This window comes from Hypanus sabinus, chromosome 23, assembly GCF_030144855.1.
Source record: "Hypanus sabinus isolate sHypSab1 chromosome 23, sHypSab1.hap1, whole genome shotgun sequence".
Lineage (NCBI taxonomy): Eukaryota > Metazoa > Chordata > Chondrichthyes > Myliobatiformes > Dasyatidae > Hypanus > Hypanus sabinus.
Window position 1 is genome coordinate 49,400,729 of NC_082728.1, and position 18,048 is coordinate 49,418,776.

Consider the following 18,048-nt stretch of genomic DNA (forward strand, 5'->3'; position numbering starts at 1 on the left):
GACCTGGAATTCGGACTTGACTTGACCTGGAACTCGGGCTTGATTTGACCTGGAACTCGGGCTTGACTTGACCTGGAAATCGGGCTTGACTTGACCTGGAACTCGGGATTGACTTGACCTGGAACTCGGGCTTGACTTGACCTGGAACTCGGGATTGACCTGGAACTCGGGCTTGACTTGACCTGGAACTCGGGATTGACCTGGAACTCTGGCTTGACTTGACCTGGAACTCGAGCTTGACCTGGAACTCCAGCTTGACCTGGAACTCAGGCTTGACCTGGAACTCAGGCTTGACCTGGAACTCTGGCTTGACTTGACCTGGAACTCGAGCTTGACCTGGAACTCCAGCTTGACCTGGAACTCAGGCTTGACCTGGAACTCAGGCTTGACCTGGAACTCGGGCTTGACGACCTGGAACTCGGGTTTGACTTGACCTGGAACTCGGGCTTGACTTGACATGGAACTCGGAATTGACTTGACCTGGAACTCGGGCTTGACTTGACCTGGAACTCGGGATTGACCTGGAACTCGGGCTTGACTTGACCTGGAACTCGGGCTTGACCTGGAACTCGGGCTTGACTGGACCTGGAACTCGGGATTGACTTGACCTGGAACTCCAGCTTGACCTGGAACTCGGGATTGACCTGGAACTCGGGCTTGACTTGACCTGGAACTCGGGATTGACCTGGAACTCAGGCTTGACGACCTGGAACTCGGGCTTGACCTGAAACTCGGGATTGACCTGGAATTCGGACTTGACTTGACCTGGAACTCGGGCTTGACTTGACCTGGAACTCGGGCTTGATGACCTGGAACTCGGACTTGACCTGGAACTCGGGCTTGACTTAACCTGGAACTCGGGCTTGACTTGACCTGGAACTCGGGATTGTCCTGGAACTCGGGCTTGACTTGACCTGGAACTCGGGATTGACCTGGAACTCGGGCTTGACTTGACCTGGAACTCGAGCTTGACCTGGAACTCCAGCTTGACCTGGAACTCAGGTTTGACCTGGAACTCGGGCTTGACTTGACCTGGAACTCGGGCTTGATGACCTGGAACTCGGGCTTGACCTGGAACTCGGGCTTGACCTGGAACCCGGGCTTGACCTGGAACTCGGGCTTGACGACCTGGAACTCGGGCTTGACGACCTGGAATTCGGGCTTGACTTGACCTGGAACTCGGGCTTGATTTGACCTGGAAATCGGGATTGACTTGACCTGGAACTCGGGATTGACTTGACCTGGAACTCGGGATTGACCTGGAACTCGGGCTTGACTTGACCTGGAACTCGGGCTTGACTTGTCCTGGAACTCGGGATTGACCTGGAACTGGGGCTTGACTTGACCTGGAACTCGGGCTTGACCTGGAACTCGGGCTTGACCTGAAACTCGGGATTGACCTGGAACTCTGTCTTCACGACGTGGAACTCGGGCTTGACTTGACCTGGAAATCGGGCTTGACTTGACCTGGAACTCGGGATTGACATGACCTGGAACTCGGGCTTGACTTGACCTGGAACTCGGGATTGACCTGGAACTCGGGCTTGACTTGACCTGGAACTCGAGCTTGACCTGGAACTCCAGCTTGACCTGGAACTCAGGCTTGACCTGGAACTCGGGCTTGACTTGACCTGGAACTCGGGCTTGATGACCTGGAACTTGGGCTTGACGACCTGAAACTCGGGCTTGACTTGACCTGGAACTCGGGCTTGACTTGACCTGGAACTCGGGCTTGACTTGACCTGGAACTCGGTCTTGATGACCTGGAACTCGGGCTTGACCTGGATCTCGGGCTTGACCTGGAACCCGGGCTTGACCTGGAACTCGGGCTTAACGACCTGGAACTCGGGCTTGACGACCTGGAACTCGGGCTTGACCTGGAACTCGGGCTTGACTTGACCTGGAACTCGGGCTTGATTTGACCTGGAACTCGGGCTTGACGACCTGGAACTCGGGTTTGACTTGACCTGGAACTCGGGCTTGACTTGACATGGAACTCGGAATTGACTTGACCTGGAACTCGGGCTTGACTTGACCTGGAACTCGGGATTGACCTGGAACTCGGGCTTGACTTGACCTGGAACTCGGGCTTGACCTGGAACTCGGGCTTGACTGGACCTGGAACTCGGGATTGACTTGACCTGGAACTCCAGCTTGACCTGGAACTCGGGATTGACCTGGAACTCGGGCTTGACTTGACCTGGAACTCGGGATTGACCTGGAACTCAGGCTTGACGACCTGGAACTCGGGCTTGACCTGAAACTCGGGATTGACCTGGAATTCGGACTTGACTTGACCTGGAACTCGGGCTTGACTTGACCTGGAACTCGGGCTTGATGACCTGGAACTCGGACTTGACCTGGAACTCGGGCTTGACTTAAACTGGAACTCGGGCTTGACTTGACCTGGAACTCGGGATTGTCCTGGAACTCGGGCTTGACTTGACCTGGAACTCGGGATTGACCTGGAACTCGGGCTTGACTTGACCTGGAACTCGAGCTTGACCTGGAACTCCAGCTTGACCTGGAACTCAGGCTTGACCTGGAACTCGGGCTTGACTTGACCTGGAACTCGGGCTTGATGACCTGGAACTTGGGCTTGACGACCTGAATCTCGGGCTTGACTTGACCTGGAACTCGGGCTTGACTTGACCTGGAACTCGGGCTTGACTTGACCTGGAACTCGGGCTTGATGACCTGGAACTCGGGCTTGACCTGGAACTCGGGCTTGACCTGAAACTCTGGATTGACCTGGAATTCGGACTTGACTTGACCTGGAACTCGGGCTTGATTTGACCTGGAACTCGGGCTTGACTTGACCTGGAAATCGGGCTTGACTTGACCTGGAACTCGGGATTGACTTGACCTGGAACTCGGGCTTGACTTGACCTGGAACTCGGGATTGACCTGGAACTCGGGCTTGACTTGACCTGGAACTCGGGATTGACCTGGAACTCTGGCTTGACTTGACCTGGAACTCGAGCTTGACCTGGAACTCCAGCTTGACCTGGAACTCAGGCTTGACCTGGAACTCGGGCTTGACTTGACCTGGAACTCGGGCTTGATGACCTGGAACTTGGGCTTGACGACCTTAAACTCGGGCTTGACTTGACCTGGAACTCGGGCTTGACTTGACCTGGAACTCGGGCTTGACTTGACCTGGAACTCGGGCTTGATGACCTGGAACTCGGGCTTGACCTGGATCTCGGGCTTGACCTGGAACCCGGGCTTGACCTGGAACTCGGGCTTAACGACCTGGAACTCGGGCTTGACGACCTGGAACTCGGGCTTGACCTGGAACTCGGGCTTGACTTGACCTGGAACTCGGGCTTGATTTGACCTGGAACTCGGGCTTGACGACCTGGAACTCGGGCTTGACTTGACCTGGAACTCGGGCTTGACTTGACCTGGAACTCGGAATTGACTTGACCTGGAACTCGGGCTTGACTTGACCTGGAACTCGGGATTGACCTGGAACTCGGGCTTGACTTGACCTGGAACTCGGGCTTGACTTGACCTGGAACTCGGGATTGACCTGGAACTCGGGCTTGACTTGACCTGGAACTCGGGATTGACCTGAAACTCTGGATTGACCTGGAATTCGGACTTGACTTGACCTGGAACTCGGGCTTGACTTGACCTGGAACTCGGGCTTGATGACCTGGAACTCGGACTTGACCTGGAACTCGGGCTTGACTTGACCTGGAACTCGGGCTTGATGACCTGGAACTCGGGCTTGATGACCTGGAACTCGGGCTTGACCTGGATCTCGGGCTTGACCTGGAACCCGGGCTTGACCTGGAACTCGGGCTTAACGACCTGGAACTCGGGCTTGACGACCTGGAACTCGGGCTTGACCTGGAACTCGGGCTTGACTTGACCTGGAACTCGGGCTTGATTTGACCTGGAACTCGGGCTTGACGACCTGGAACTCGGGTTTGACTTGACCTGGAACTCGGGCTTGACTTGACATGGAACTCGGAATTGACTTGACCTGGAACTCGGGCTTGACTTGACCTGGAACTCGGGATTGACCTGGAACTCGGGCTTGACTTGACCTGGAACTCGGGCTTGACCTGGAACTCGGGCTTGACTGGACCTGGAACTCGGGATTGACTTGACCTGGAACTCCAGCTTGACCTGGAACTCGGGATTGACCTGGAACTCGGGCTTGACTTGACCTGGAACTCGGGATTGACCTGGAACTCAGGCTTGACGACCTGGAACTCGGGCTTGACCTGAAACTCGGGATTGACCTGGAATTCGGACTTGACTTGACCTGGAACTCGGGCTTGACTTGACCTGGAACTCGGGCTTGATGACCTGGAACTCGGACTTGACCTGGAACTCGGGCTTGACTTAAACTGGAACTCGGGCTTGACTTGACCTGGAACTCGGGATTGTCCTGGAACTCGGGCTTGACTTGACCTGGAACTCGGGATTGACCTGGAACTCGGGCTTGACTTGACCTGGAACTCGAGCTTGACCTGGAACTCCAGCTTGACCTGGAACTCAGGCTTGACCTGGAACTCGGGCTTGACTTGACCTGGAACTCGGGCTTGATGACCTGGAACTTGGGCTTGACGACCTGAATCTCGGGCTTGACTTGACCTGGAACTCGGGCTTGACTTGACCTGGAACTCGGGCTTGACTTGACCTGGAACTCGGGCTTGATGACCTGGAACTCGGGCTTGACCTGGAACTCGGGCTTGACCTGAAACTCTGGATTGACCTGGAATTCGGACTTGACTTGACCTGGAACTCGGGCTTGATTTGACCTGGAACTCGGGCTTGACTTGACCTGGAAATCGGGCTTGACTTGACCTGGAACTCGGGATTGACTTGACCTGGAACTCGGGCTTGACTTGACCTGGAACTCGGGATTGACCTGGAACTCGGGCTTGACTTGACCTGGAACTCGGGATTGACCTGGAACTCTGGCTTGACTTGACCTGGAACTCGAGCTTGACCTGGAACTCCAGCTTGACCTGGAACTCAGGCTTGACCTGGAACTCGGGCTTGACTTGACCTGGAACTCGGGCTTGATGACCTGGAACTTGGGCTTGACGACCTTAAACTCGGGCTTGACTTGACCTGGAACTCGGGCTTGACTTGACCTGGAACTCGGGCTTGACTTGACCTGGAACTCGGGCTTGATGACCTGGAACTCGGGCTTGACCTGGATCTCGGGCTTGACCTGGAACCCGGGCTTGACCTGGAACTCGGGCTTAACGACCTGGAACTCGGGCTTGACGACCTGGAACTCGGGCTTGACCTGGAACTCGGGCTTGACTTGACCTGGAACTCGGGCTTGATTTGACCTGGAACTCGGGCTTGACGACCTGGAACTCGGGCTTGACTTGACCTGGAACTCGGGCTTGACTTGACCTGGAACTCGGAATTGACTTGACCTGGAACTCGGGCTTGACTTGACCTGGAACTCGGGATTGACCTGGAACTCGGGCTTGACTTGACCTGGAACTCGGGCTTGACTTGACCTGGAACTCGGGATTGACCTGGAACTCGGGCTTGACTTGACCTGGAACTCGGGATTGACCTGAAACTCTGGATTGACCTGGAATTCGGACTTGACTTGACCTGGAACTCGGGCTTGACTTGACCTGGAACTCGGGCTTGATGACCTGGAACTCGGACTTGACCTGGAACTCGGGCTTGACTTGACCTGGAACTCGGGCTTGATGACCTGGAACTCGGGCTTGATGACCTGGAACTCAGGCTTGACTTGACCTGGAACTCGGGCTTGACCTGGAACTCGGGCTTGACCTGGAACTCAGGCTTGACTTGACATGGAACTCGGGCTTGACTTGACCTGGAACCTGGGCTTGACAACCTGGAACTCGGGCTTGACCTGGAACCCGGGCTTAACCTGGAACTCGGGCTTGACTTGACCTGGAACTCGGGCTTGACTTGACCTGGAACCCGAGCTTGACAACCTGGAACTCGGACTTGACCTGGAACCCGGGCTTGACCTGGAACTCAGGTTTGACTTGACCTGGAACTCGGGCTTGACTTGATCTGGAACTCGAGCTTGACTTGATCTGGAACTCGAGCTTGACTTGATCTGGAACTCGGGCTTGACTTGACCTGGAACTCGGGATTGACCTGGAACTCGGGCTTGACTTGACCTGGAACTCGGGATTGACCTGAAACTCTGGATTGACCTGGAATTCGGACTTGACTTGACCTGGAACTCGGGCTTGACTTGACCTGGAACTCGGGCTTGATGACCTGGAACTCGGACTTGACCTGGAACTCGGGCTTGACTTGACCTGGAACTCGGGCTTGATGACCTGGAACTCGGGCTTGATGACCTGGAACTCAGGCTTGACTTGACCTGGAACTCGGGCTTGACCTGGAACTCGGGCTTGACCTGGAACTCAGGCTTGACTTGACATGGAACTCGGGCTTGACTTGACCTGGAACCTGGGCTTGACAACCTGGAACTCGGGCTTGACCTGGAACCCGGGCTTAACCTGGAACTCGGGCTTGACTTGACCTGGAACTCGGGCTTGACTTGACCTGGAACCCGAGCTTGACAACCTGGAACTCGGACTTGACCTGGAACCCGGGCTTGACCTGGAACTCAGGTTTGACTTGACCTGGAACTCGGGCTTGACTTGATCTGGAACTCGAGCTTGACTTGATCTGGAACTCGAGCTTGACTTGATCTGGAACTCGAGCTTGACCTGGAACTCCAGCTTGACCTGGAACTCAGGTTTGACCTGGAACTCGGGCTTGACTTGACCTGGAACTCGGGCTTGATGACCTGCAACTCGGGCTTGACCTGGAACTCGGGCTTGACCTGGAACCCGGGCTTGACCTGGAACTCGGGCTTGACGACCTGGAACTCGGGCTTGACGACCTGGAACTCGGGCTTGACGACCTGGAACTCGGGCTTGACTTGACCTGGAACTCGGGCTTGATTTGACCTGGAAATCGGGCTTGACTTGACCTGGAACTCGGGATTGACTTGACCTGGAACTCGGGATTGACCTGGAACTCGGGCTTGACTTGACCTGGAACTCGGGCTTGACTTGACCTGGAACTCGGGATTGACCTGGAACTCGGGCTTGACTTGACCTGGAACTCGGGATTGACCTGAAACTCGGGATTGACCTGGAATTCGGACTTGACTTGACCTGGAACTCGGGCTTGACTTGACCTGGAACTCGGGCTTGATGACCTGGAACTCGGACTTGACCTGGAACTCGGGCTTGACTTGACCTGGAACTCGGGCTTGATGACCTGGATCTCGGGCTTGATGACCTGGAACTCAGGCTTGACTTGACCTGGAACTCGGGCTTGACCTGGAACTCGGGCTTGACCTGGAACTCAGGCTTGACTTGACCTGGAACTCGGGCTTGACTTGACCTGGAACCTGGGCTTGACAACCTGGAACTCGGGCTTGACCTGGAACCCGGGCTTAACCTGGAACTCGGGCTTGACTTGACCTGGAACTCGGGCTTGACTTGACCTGGAACCCGAGCTTGACAACCTGGAACTCGGACTTGACCTGGAACCCGGGCTTGACCTGGAACTCAGGTTTGACTTGACCTGGAACTCGGGCTTGACTTGATCTGGAACTCGAGCTTGACTTGATCTGGAACTCGAGCTTGACTTGATCTGGAACTCGAGCTTGACCTGGAACTCCAGCTTGACCTGGAACTCAGGTTTGACCTGGAACTCGGGCTTGACTTGACCTGGAACTCGGGCTTGATGACCTGGAACTCGGGCTTGACCTGGAACTCGGGCTTGACCTGGAACCCGGGCTTGACCTGGAACTCGGGCTTGACGACCTGGAACTCGGGCTTGACGACCTGGAACTCGGGCTTGAACTGGAACTCGGGCTTGACTTGACCTGGAACTCGGGCTTGATTTGACCTGGAAATCGGGCTTGACTTGACCTGGAACTCGGGATTGACTTGACCTGGAACTCGGGCTTCATTTGACCTGGAACTCGGGCTTGACGACCTGGAGCTCGGGCTTGACTTGACCTGGAACTCGGGCTTGACTTGACCTGGAACTCGGGCTTAACGACCTGGAACTCGGGCTTGACCTGAAACTCGGGATTGACCTGGAACTCGGACTTCACGACCTGGAACTCGGGCTTGACTTGACCTGGAAATCGGGCTTGACTTGACCTGGAACTCGGGATTGACATGACCTGGAACTCGGGCTTGACTTGACCTGGAACTCGGGATTGACCTGGAACTCGGGCTTGACTTGACCTGGAACTCGGGATTGACCTGGAACTCCGGCTTGACGACCTGGAACTCGGGCTTGACCTGGAACTCGGGCTTGACCTGAAACTCGGGATTGACCTGGAACTCGGACTTGACCTGGAACTCAGGCTTGACCTGGAACTCGAGCTTGACTTGACCTGGAACTCGGGCTTGATGACCTGGAACTCGGGCTTGACTTGACCTGGAACTCGGTCTTGACCTGGAACTCGGGCTTGACTTGACCTGGAACTCAGGCTTGACGACCTGGAACTCGGGCTTGACCTGGAACTCGGGCTTGACTTGACCTGGAACTCGGGCTTGACGACCTGGAACTCGGGCTTGACGACCTGGAACTCGGGCTTGAACTGGAACTCGGGCTTGACTTGACCTGGAACTCGGGCTTGATTTGACCTGGAAATCGGGCTTGACTTGACCTGGAACTCGGGATTGACTTGACCTGGAACTCGGGCTTCATTTGACCTGGAACTCGGGCTTGACGACCTGGAGCTCGGGCTTGACTTGACCTGGAACTCGGGCTTGACTTGACCTGGAACTCGGGCTTAACGACCTGGAACTCGGGCTTGACCTGGAACTCGGGCTTGACCTGAAACTCGGGATTGACCTGGAACTCGGACTTCACGACCTGGAACTCGGGCTTGACTTGACCTGGAAATCGGGCTTGACTTGACCTGGAACTCGGGATTGACATGACCTGGAACTCGGGCTTGACTTGACCTGGAACTCGGGATTGACCTGGAACTCGGGCTTGACTTGACCTGGAACTCGGGATTGACCTGGAACTCCGGCTTGACGACCTGGAACTCGGGCTTGACCTGGAACTCGGGCTTGACCTGAAACTCGGGATTGACCTGGAACTCGGACTTGACCTGGAACTCAGGCTTGACCTGGAACTCGAGCTTGACTTGACCTGGAACTCGGGCTTGATGACCTGGAACTCGGGCTTGACTTGACCTGGAACTCGGTCTTGACCTGGAACTCGGGCTTGACTTGACCTGGAACTCAGGCTTGACGACCTGGAACTCGGGCTTGACCTGGAACTCGGGCTTGACTTGACCTGGAACTCGGGCTTGACGATCTGGATCTCGGGCTTGACTTGACCTGGAACTTGGGCTTGACCTGGAACTCAGGCTTGACCTGAAACTCAAGCTTGACTTGACCTGGAACTCGGGCTTGATGACCTGGAACTCGGACTTGACCTGGAACTCGGGCTTGACTTGACCTGGAACTCGGGCTTGACCTGGAACTCGGGCTTGACTTGACTTGGAACGCAGGCTTGACCTGGAACTCGGGCATGACTTGACCTGGAACTCGGGCTTGACTTGATCTGGAACTCGGGCTTGATGACCTGGAACTCAGGCTTGACCTGGAACTCGGGCTTGACTTGACCTGGAACTCGGGCTTGATGACCTGGAACTCAGGCTTGACTTGACCTGGAACTCGGGCTTGATTTGACCTGGAAATCGGGCTTGACTTGACCTGGAACTCGGGATTGACTTGACCTGGAACTCGGGCTTGATTTGACCTGGAACTCGGGCTTAACGACCTGGAACTCGGGCTTGACGACCTGGAACTCGGGCTTGACCTGGAACTCGGGCTTGACTTGACCTGGAACTCGGGCTTGATTTGACCTGGAACTACGGCTTGACGACCTGGAACTCGGGCTTGACTTGACCTGGAACTCGGGCTTGACTTGACCTGGAACTCGGAATTGACTTGACCTGGAACTCGGGCTTGACTTGACCTGGAACTCGGGATTGACCTGGAACTCGGGCTTGACTTGACCTGGAACTCGGGATTGACCTGGAACTCAGGCTTGACAACCTGGAACTCGGGCTTGACCTGAAACTCGGGATTGACCTGGAATTCGGACTTGACATGACCTGGAACTCGGGCTTGACTTGACCTGGAACTCGGGCTTGATGACCTGGAACTCGGGCTTGACCTGGAACTCGGGCTTGACTTGACCTGGAACTCGGGCTTGATGACCTGGAACTCGGGCTTGATGACCTGGAACTCAGGCTTGACTTGACCTGGAGCTCGGGCTTGACTTGACCTGGAACTCAGGATTGACCTGGAACTCGGGCTTGACTTGACCAGGAACCTGGGCTTGACAACCTGGAACTCGGGCTTAACCTGGAACTCGGGGTTGACTTGACCTGGAACTCGGACGACCTGGAACTCGGGCTTGACTTGACCTGGAACTCGGGCTTGACCTGGAACTCGGGCTTGACTTGACTTGGAACGCAGGCTTGACCTGGAACTCGGGCATGACTTGACCTGGAACTCGGGCTTGACTTGACCTGGAACTCGGGCTTGACTTGACCTGGAACTCGGGCTTGATGACCTGGAACTCAGGCTTGACTTGACCTGGAACTCGGGCTTGATTTGACCTGGAAATCGGGCTTGACTTGACCTGGAACTCGGGATTGACTTGACCTGGAACTCGGGCTTGATTTGACCTGGAACTCGGGCTTAACGACCTGGAACTCGGGCTTGACGACCTGGAACTCGGGCTTGACCTGGAACTCGGGCTTGACTTGACCTGGAACTCGGGCTTGATTTGACCTGGAACTAGGGCTTGACGACCTGGAACTCGGGCTTGACTTGACCTGGAACTCGGGCTTGACTTGACCTGGAACTCGGAATTGACTTGACCTGGAACTCGGGCTTGACTTGACCTGGAACTCGGGATTGACCTGGAACTCGGGCTTGACTTGACCTGGAACTCGGGATTGACCTGGAACTCAGGCTTGACGACCTGGAACTCGGGCTTGACCTGAAACTCGGGATTGACCTGGAATTCGGACTTGACTTGACCTGGAACTCGGGCTTGACTTGACCTGGAACTCGGGCTTGATGACCTGGAACTCGGGCTTGACCTGGAACTCGGGCTTGACTTGACCTGGAACTCGGGCTTGATGACCTGGAACTCGGGCTTGATGACCTGGAACTCAGGCTTGACTTGACCTGGAACTCGGGCTTGACTTGACCTGGAACTCAGGATTGACCTGGAACTCGGGCTTGACTTGACCAGGAACCTGGGCTTGACAACCTGGAACTCGGGCTTGACCTGGAACCCGGGCTTAACCTGGAACTCGGGGTTGACTTGACCTGGAACTCGGGCTTGACTTGACCTGGAACCCGAGCTTGACAACCAGGAACTCGGACTTGACCTGGAACCCGGGCTTGACCTGGAACTCAGGTTTGACTTGACCTGGAACTCGGGCTTGACTTGATCTGGAACTCGAGCTTGACTTGATCTGGAACTCGAGCTTGACCTGGAACTCGGGCTTGACCTGGAACTCGGGCTTGACTTGACCTGGAACCTGGGCTTGACAACCTGGAACTCGGGCTTGACCTGGAACCCGGGCTTAACCTGGAACTCGGGGTTGACTTGACCTGGAACTCGGGCTTGACTTGACCTGGAACCCGAGCTTGACAACCAGGAACTCGGAGTTGACCTGGAACCCGGGCTTGACCTGGAACTCAGGTTTGACTTGACCTGGAACTCGGGCTTGACTTGATCTGGAACTCGAGCTTGACTTGATCTGGAACTCGACCTTGACTTGATCTGGAACTCGAGCTTGACCTGGAACTCCAGCTTGACCTGGAACTCAGGCTTGACCTGGAACTCGGGCTTGACTTGACCTGGAACTCGGGCTTGACGACCTGGAACTCGGGCTTGACCTGGAACTCGGGCTTGACTTCACCTGGAACTCGGGCTTGACTTGACCTGGAACTCGGGCTTGATGACCTGGAACTCGGGCTTGACTTGACCTGGAACTCGGTATTGACCTGGAACTCGGGCTTGACTTGACCTGGAACTCGGGCTTGACCTGAAACTCGGGATTGACCTGGAATTCGGACTTGACTTGACCTGGAACTCGGGCTTGACTTGACCTGGAACTCGGGCTTGACATGACCTGGAACTCGGGCTTGACCTGGAACTCGGGCTTGACGACCTGGAACTCGGGCTTGAACTGGAACTCGGGCTTGACTTGACCTGGAACTCGGGCTTGATTTGACCTGGAAATCGGGCTTGACTTGACCTGGAACTCGGGATTGACTTGACCTGGAACTCGGGCTTCATTTGACCTGGAACTCGGGCTTGACGACCTGGAACTCGGGCTTGACTTGACCTGGAACTCGGGCTTGACTTGACGACCTGGAACTCGGGCTTGACTTGACCTGGAAATCGGGCTTGACATGACCTGGAACTCGGGCTTGATTTGACCTGGAAATCGGGCTTGACTTGACCTGGAACTCGGGATTGACTTGACCTGGAACTCGGGCTTCATTTGACCTGGAACTCGGGCTTGACGACCTGGAACTCGGGCTTGACTTGACCTGGAACTCGGGCTTGACTTGACGACCTGGAACTCGGGCTTGACTTGACCTGGAAATCGGGCTTGACTTGACCTGGAACTCGGGATTGACTTGACCTGGAACTCGGGCTTGACTTGACCTGGAACTCCGGATTGACCTGGAACTCGGGCTTCACTTGACCTGGATCTCGGGATTGACCTGGAACTCCGGCTTGACGACCTGGAACTCGGGCTTGACCTGGAACTCGGGCTTGACCTGAAACTCGGGATTGACCTGGAACTCGGACTTGACCTGGAACTCAGGCTTGACCTGGAACTCGAGCTTGACTTGACCTGGAACTCGGGCTTGATGACCTGGAACTCGGGCTTGACTTGACCTGGAACTCGGTCTTGACCTGGAACTCGGGCTTGACTTGACCTGGAACTCAGGCTTGACGACCTGGAACTCGGGCTTGACCTGGAACTCGGGCTTGACTTGACCTGGAACTCGGGCTTGACGATCTGGATCTCGGGCTTGACTTGACCTGGAACTTGGGCTTGACCTGGAACTCAGGCTTGACCTGAAACTCGAGCTTGACTTGACCTGGAACTCGGGCTTGATGACCTGGAACTCGGACTTGACCTGGAACTCGGGCTTGACTTGACCTGGAACTCGGGCTTGACTTGACCTGGAACTCGGGCTTGACCTGGAACTCGGGCTTGACTTGACTTGGAAAGCAGGCTTGACCTGGAACTCGGGCATGACTTGACCTGGATCTCGGGCTTGACTTGATCTGGAACTCGGGCTTGATGAACTGGAACTCAGGCTTGACCTGGAACTCGGGCTTGACTTGACCTGGAACTCGGGCTTGATGACCTGGAACTCAGGCTTGACTTGACCTGGAACTCGAGCTTGACCTGGAACTCCAGCTTGACCTGGAACACAGGCTTGACCTGGAACTCGGGCTTGACTTGACCTGTAACTCGGGCTTGATGACCTGGAACTCGGGCTTGACGACCTGAAACTCGGGCTTGACTTGACCTGGAACTCGGGCTTGACTTGACCTGGAACTCGGGCTTGACTTGACCTGGAACTCGGGCTTGATGACCTGGAACTCGGGCTTGACCTGGAACTCGGGCTTGACCTGGAACTCGGGCTTGACCTGGAACCCGGGCTTGACCTGGAACTCGGGCTTAACGACCTGGAACTCGGGCTTGACGACCTGGAACTCGGGCTTGACCTGGAACTCGGGCTTGACTTGACCTGGAACTCGGGCTTGACTTGACCTGGAACTCGGGCTTGATGACCTGGAACTCGGGCTTGACTTGACCTGGAAATCGGGATTGACCTGGAACTCGGGCTTGACTTGACCTGGAACTCGGGCGTGACCTGAAACTCGGGATTGACCTGGAATTCGGACTTGACTTGACCTGGAACTCGGGCTTGACTTGACCTGGAACTCGGGCTTGACTTGACCTGGAACTCGGGCTTGACCTGGAACTCGGGCTTGACTTGACCTGGAACTCGGGCTTGACTTGACCTGGAACTCGGGCTTGATGACCTGGAACTCAGGCTTGACCTGGAACTCGGGCTTGACTTGACCTGGAACTCGGGCTTGATGACCTGGAACTCAGGCTTGACTTGACCTGGAACTCGAGCTTGACCTGGAACTCCAGCTTGACCTGGAACTCAGGCTTGACCTGGAACTCGGGCTTGACTTGACCTGGAACTCGGGCTTGATGACCTGGAACTCGGGCTTGACCTGGAACTCGGGCTTGACCTGGAACCCGGGCTTGACCTGGAACTCGGGCTTGACTTGACCTGGAACTCGGGCTTGATTTGACCTGGAACTCGGGCTTGACGACCTGGAACTCGTGCTTGACTTGACCTGGAACTCGGGCTTGACTTGACCTGGAACTCGGGCTTGACTTGACCTGGAACTCGGAATTGACTTGACCTGGAACTCGGGCTTGACTTGACCTTGAACTCGGGATTGACCTGGAACTCGGGCTTGACTTGACCTGGAACTCGGGCTTGACTTGACCTGGAACTCGGGATTGACCTGGAACTCGGGCTTGACTTGACCTGGAACTCGGGATTGACCTGGAACTCAGGCTTGACGACCTGGAACTCGGGCTTGACCTGAAACTCGGGATTGACCTGGAATTCGGACTTGACTTGACCTGGAACTCGGGCTTGACTTGACCTGGAACTCGGGCTTGATGACCTGGAACTCGGGCTTGACCTGGAACTCGGGCTTGATGACCTGGAACTCAGGCTTGACTTGACCTGGAACTCGGGCTTGACCTAGAACCCGGGCTTGACCTGGAACTCAGGCTTGACTTGAACTGGAACTCGGGCTTGACTTGACCTGGAACTCGGGCTTCATTTGACCTGGAACTCGGGCTTGACTTGACCTGGAACTCGGGCTTGACTTGACCTGGAACTCGGGCCTGACTTGACCTGGAACTCGGGATTGACCTGGAACTCGGGCTTGACTTGACCTGGAACTCGGGATTGACCTGGAACTCGGGCTTGACTTGACCTGGAACTCGGGATTGACTTGACCTGGAACTCGGGCTTGACTTGACCTGGAACTCCGGCTTGACGACCTGGAACTCGGGCTTGACCTGGAACTCGGGCTTGACCTGAAACTCGGGATTGACCTGGAACTCGGACTTAACCTGGAACTCAGGCTTGACCTGGAACTCGAGCTTGACTTGACCTGGAACTCGGGCTTGATGACCTGGAACTCGGGCTTGACTTGACCTGGAACTCGGTCTTGACCTGGAACTCGGGCTTGACTTGACCTGGAACTCAGGCTTGACGACCTGGAACTCGGGCTTGACCTGGAACTCGGGCTTGACATGACCTGGAACTCGGGCTTGACGATCTGGATCTCGGGCTTGACTTGACCTGGAACTTGGGCTTGAGCTGGAACTCAGGCTTGACCTGAAACTCGAGCTTGCCTTGACCTGGAACTCGGGCTTGATGACCTGGAACTCGGACTTGACCTGGAACTCGGGCTTCACTTGACCTGGAACTCGGGCTTGACCTGGAACTCGGGCTTTACTTGACTTGGAACGCAGACTTGACCTGGAACTCGGGCATGACTTGACCTGGAACGCGGGCTTGACTTGATCTGGAACTCGGGCTTGATGACCTGGAACTCAGGCTTGACCTGGAACTCGGGCTTGACTTGACCTGGAACTCGGGCTTGATGACCTGGAACTCAGGCTTGACTTGACCTGGAACTCGAGCTTGACCTGGAACTCCATCTTGACCTGGAACTCAGGCTTGACCTGGACCTCGGGCTTGACTTGACCTGGAACTCGGGCTTGATGACCTGGAACTCGGGCTTGACGACCTGAAACTCGGGCTTGACTTGACCTGGAACTCGGGCTTGACTTGACCTGGAACTCGGGCTTGACTTGACCTGGAACTCGGGCTTGATGACCTGGAACTCGGGCTTGACCTGGAACTCGGGCTTGACCTGGAACCCGGGCTTGACCTGGAACTCGGGCTTAACGACCTGGAACTCGGGCTTGACGACCTGGAACTCGGGCTTGACCTGGAACTCGGGCTTGACTTGACCTGGAACTCGGGCTTGACTTGACCTGGAACTCGGGCTTGATGACCTGGAACTCGGGATTGACTTGACCTGGAACTCGGGATTGACCTGGAACTCGGGCTTGACTTGACCTGGAACTCGGGCTTGACCTGAAAATCGGGATTGACCTGGAATTCGGACTTGACTTGACCTGGAACTCGGGCTTGACTTGACCTGGAACTCGGGCTTGACTTGACCTGGAACTCGGGCTTGACCTGGAACTCGGGCTTGACTTGACCTGGAACTCGGGCTTGACTTGACCTGGAACTCGGGCTTGATGACCTGGAACTCAGGCTTGACCTGGAACTCGGGCTTGACTTGACCTGGAACTCGGGCTTGATGACCTGGAACTCAGGCTTGACTTGACCTGGAACTCGAGCTTGACATGGAACTCCAGCTTGACCTGGAACTCAGGCTTGACCTGGAACTCGGGCTTGACTTGACCTGGAACTCGGGCTTGATGACCTGGAACTCGGGCTTGACCTGGAACTTGGGCTTGACCTGGAACCCGGGCTTGACCTGGAACTCGGGCTTGACTTGACCTGGAACTCGGGCTTGATTTGACCTGGAACTCGGGCTTGACGACCTGGAACTCGTGCTTGACTTGACCTGGAACTCGGGCTTGACTTGACCTGGAACTCGGGCTTGACTTGACCTGGAACGCGGAATTGACTTGACCTGGAACTCGGGCTTGACTTGACCTAGAACCCGGGCTTGACCTGGAACTCAGGCTTGACTTGAACTGGAACTCGGGCTTGACTTGACCTGGAACTCGGGCTTCATTTGACCTGGAACTCGGGCTTGACTTGACCTGGAACTCGGGCTTGACTTGACCTGGAACTCGGGCCTGACTTGACCTGGAACTCGGGATTGACCTGGAACTCGGGCTTGACTTGACCTGGAACTCGGGATTGACCTGGAACTCGGGCTTGACTTGACCTGGAACTCGGGATTGACTTAACCTGGAACTCGGGCTTGACTTGACCTGGAACTCCGGCTTGACGACCTGGAACTCGGGCTTGACCTGGAACTCGGGCTTGACCTGAAACTCGGGATTGACCTGGAACTCGGACTTAACCTGGAACTCAGGCTTGACCTGGAACTCGAGCTTGACTTGACCTGGAACTCGGGCTTGATGACCTGGAACTCGGGCTTGACTTGACCTGGAACTCGGTCTTGACCTGGAACTCGGGCTTGACTTGACCTGGAACTCAGGCTTGACGACCTGGAACTCGGGCTTGACCTGGAACTCGGGCTTGACTTGACCTGGAACTCGGGCTTGACCTGGAACCCGGGCTTGACCTGGAACTCGGGCTTGACTTGACCTGGAACTCGGGCTTGATTTGACCTGGAACTCGGGCTTGACGACCTGGAACTCGTGCTTGACTTGACCTGGAACTCGGGCTTGACTTGACCTGGAACTCGGGCTTGACTTGACCTGGAACTCGGAATTGACTTGACCTGGAACTCGGGCTTGACTTGACCTAGAACCCGGGCTTGACCTGGAACTCAGGCTTGACTTGAACTGGAACTCGGGCTTGACTTGACCTGGAACTCGGGCTTCATTTGACCTGGAACTCGGGCTTGACTTGACCTGGAACTCGGGCTTGACTTGACCTGGAACTCGGGCCTGACTTGACCTGGAACTCGGGATTGACCTGGAACTCGGGCTTGACTTGACCTGGAACTCGGGATTGACCTGGAACTCGGGCTTGACTTGACCTGGAACTCGGGCTTGACCTGAAACTCGGGTTTGACCTGGAATTCGGACTTGACTTGACCTGGAACTCGGGCTTGACTTGACCTGGAACTCGGGCTTGATGACCTGGAACTCGGGCTTGACCTGGAACTCGGGCTTGACTTGACCTG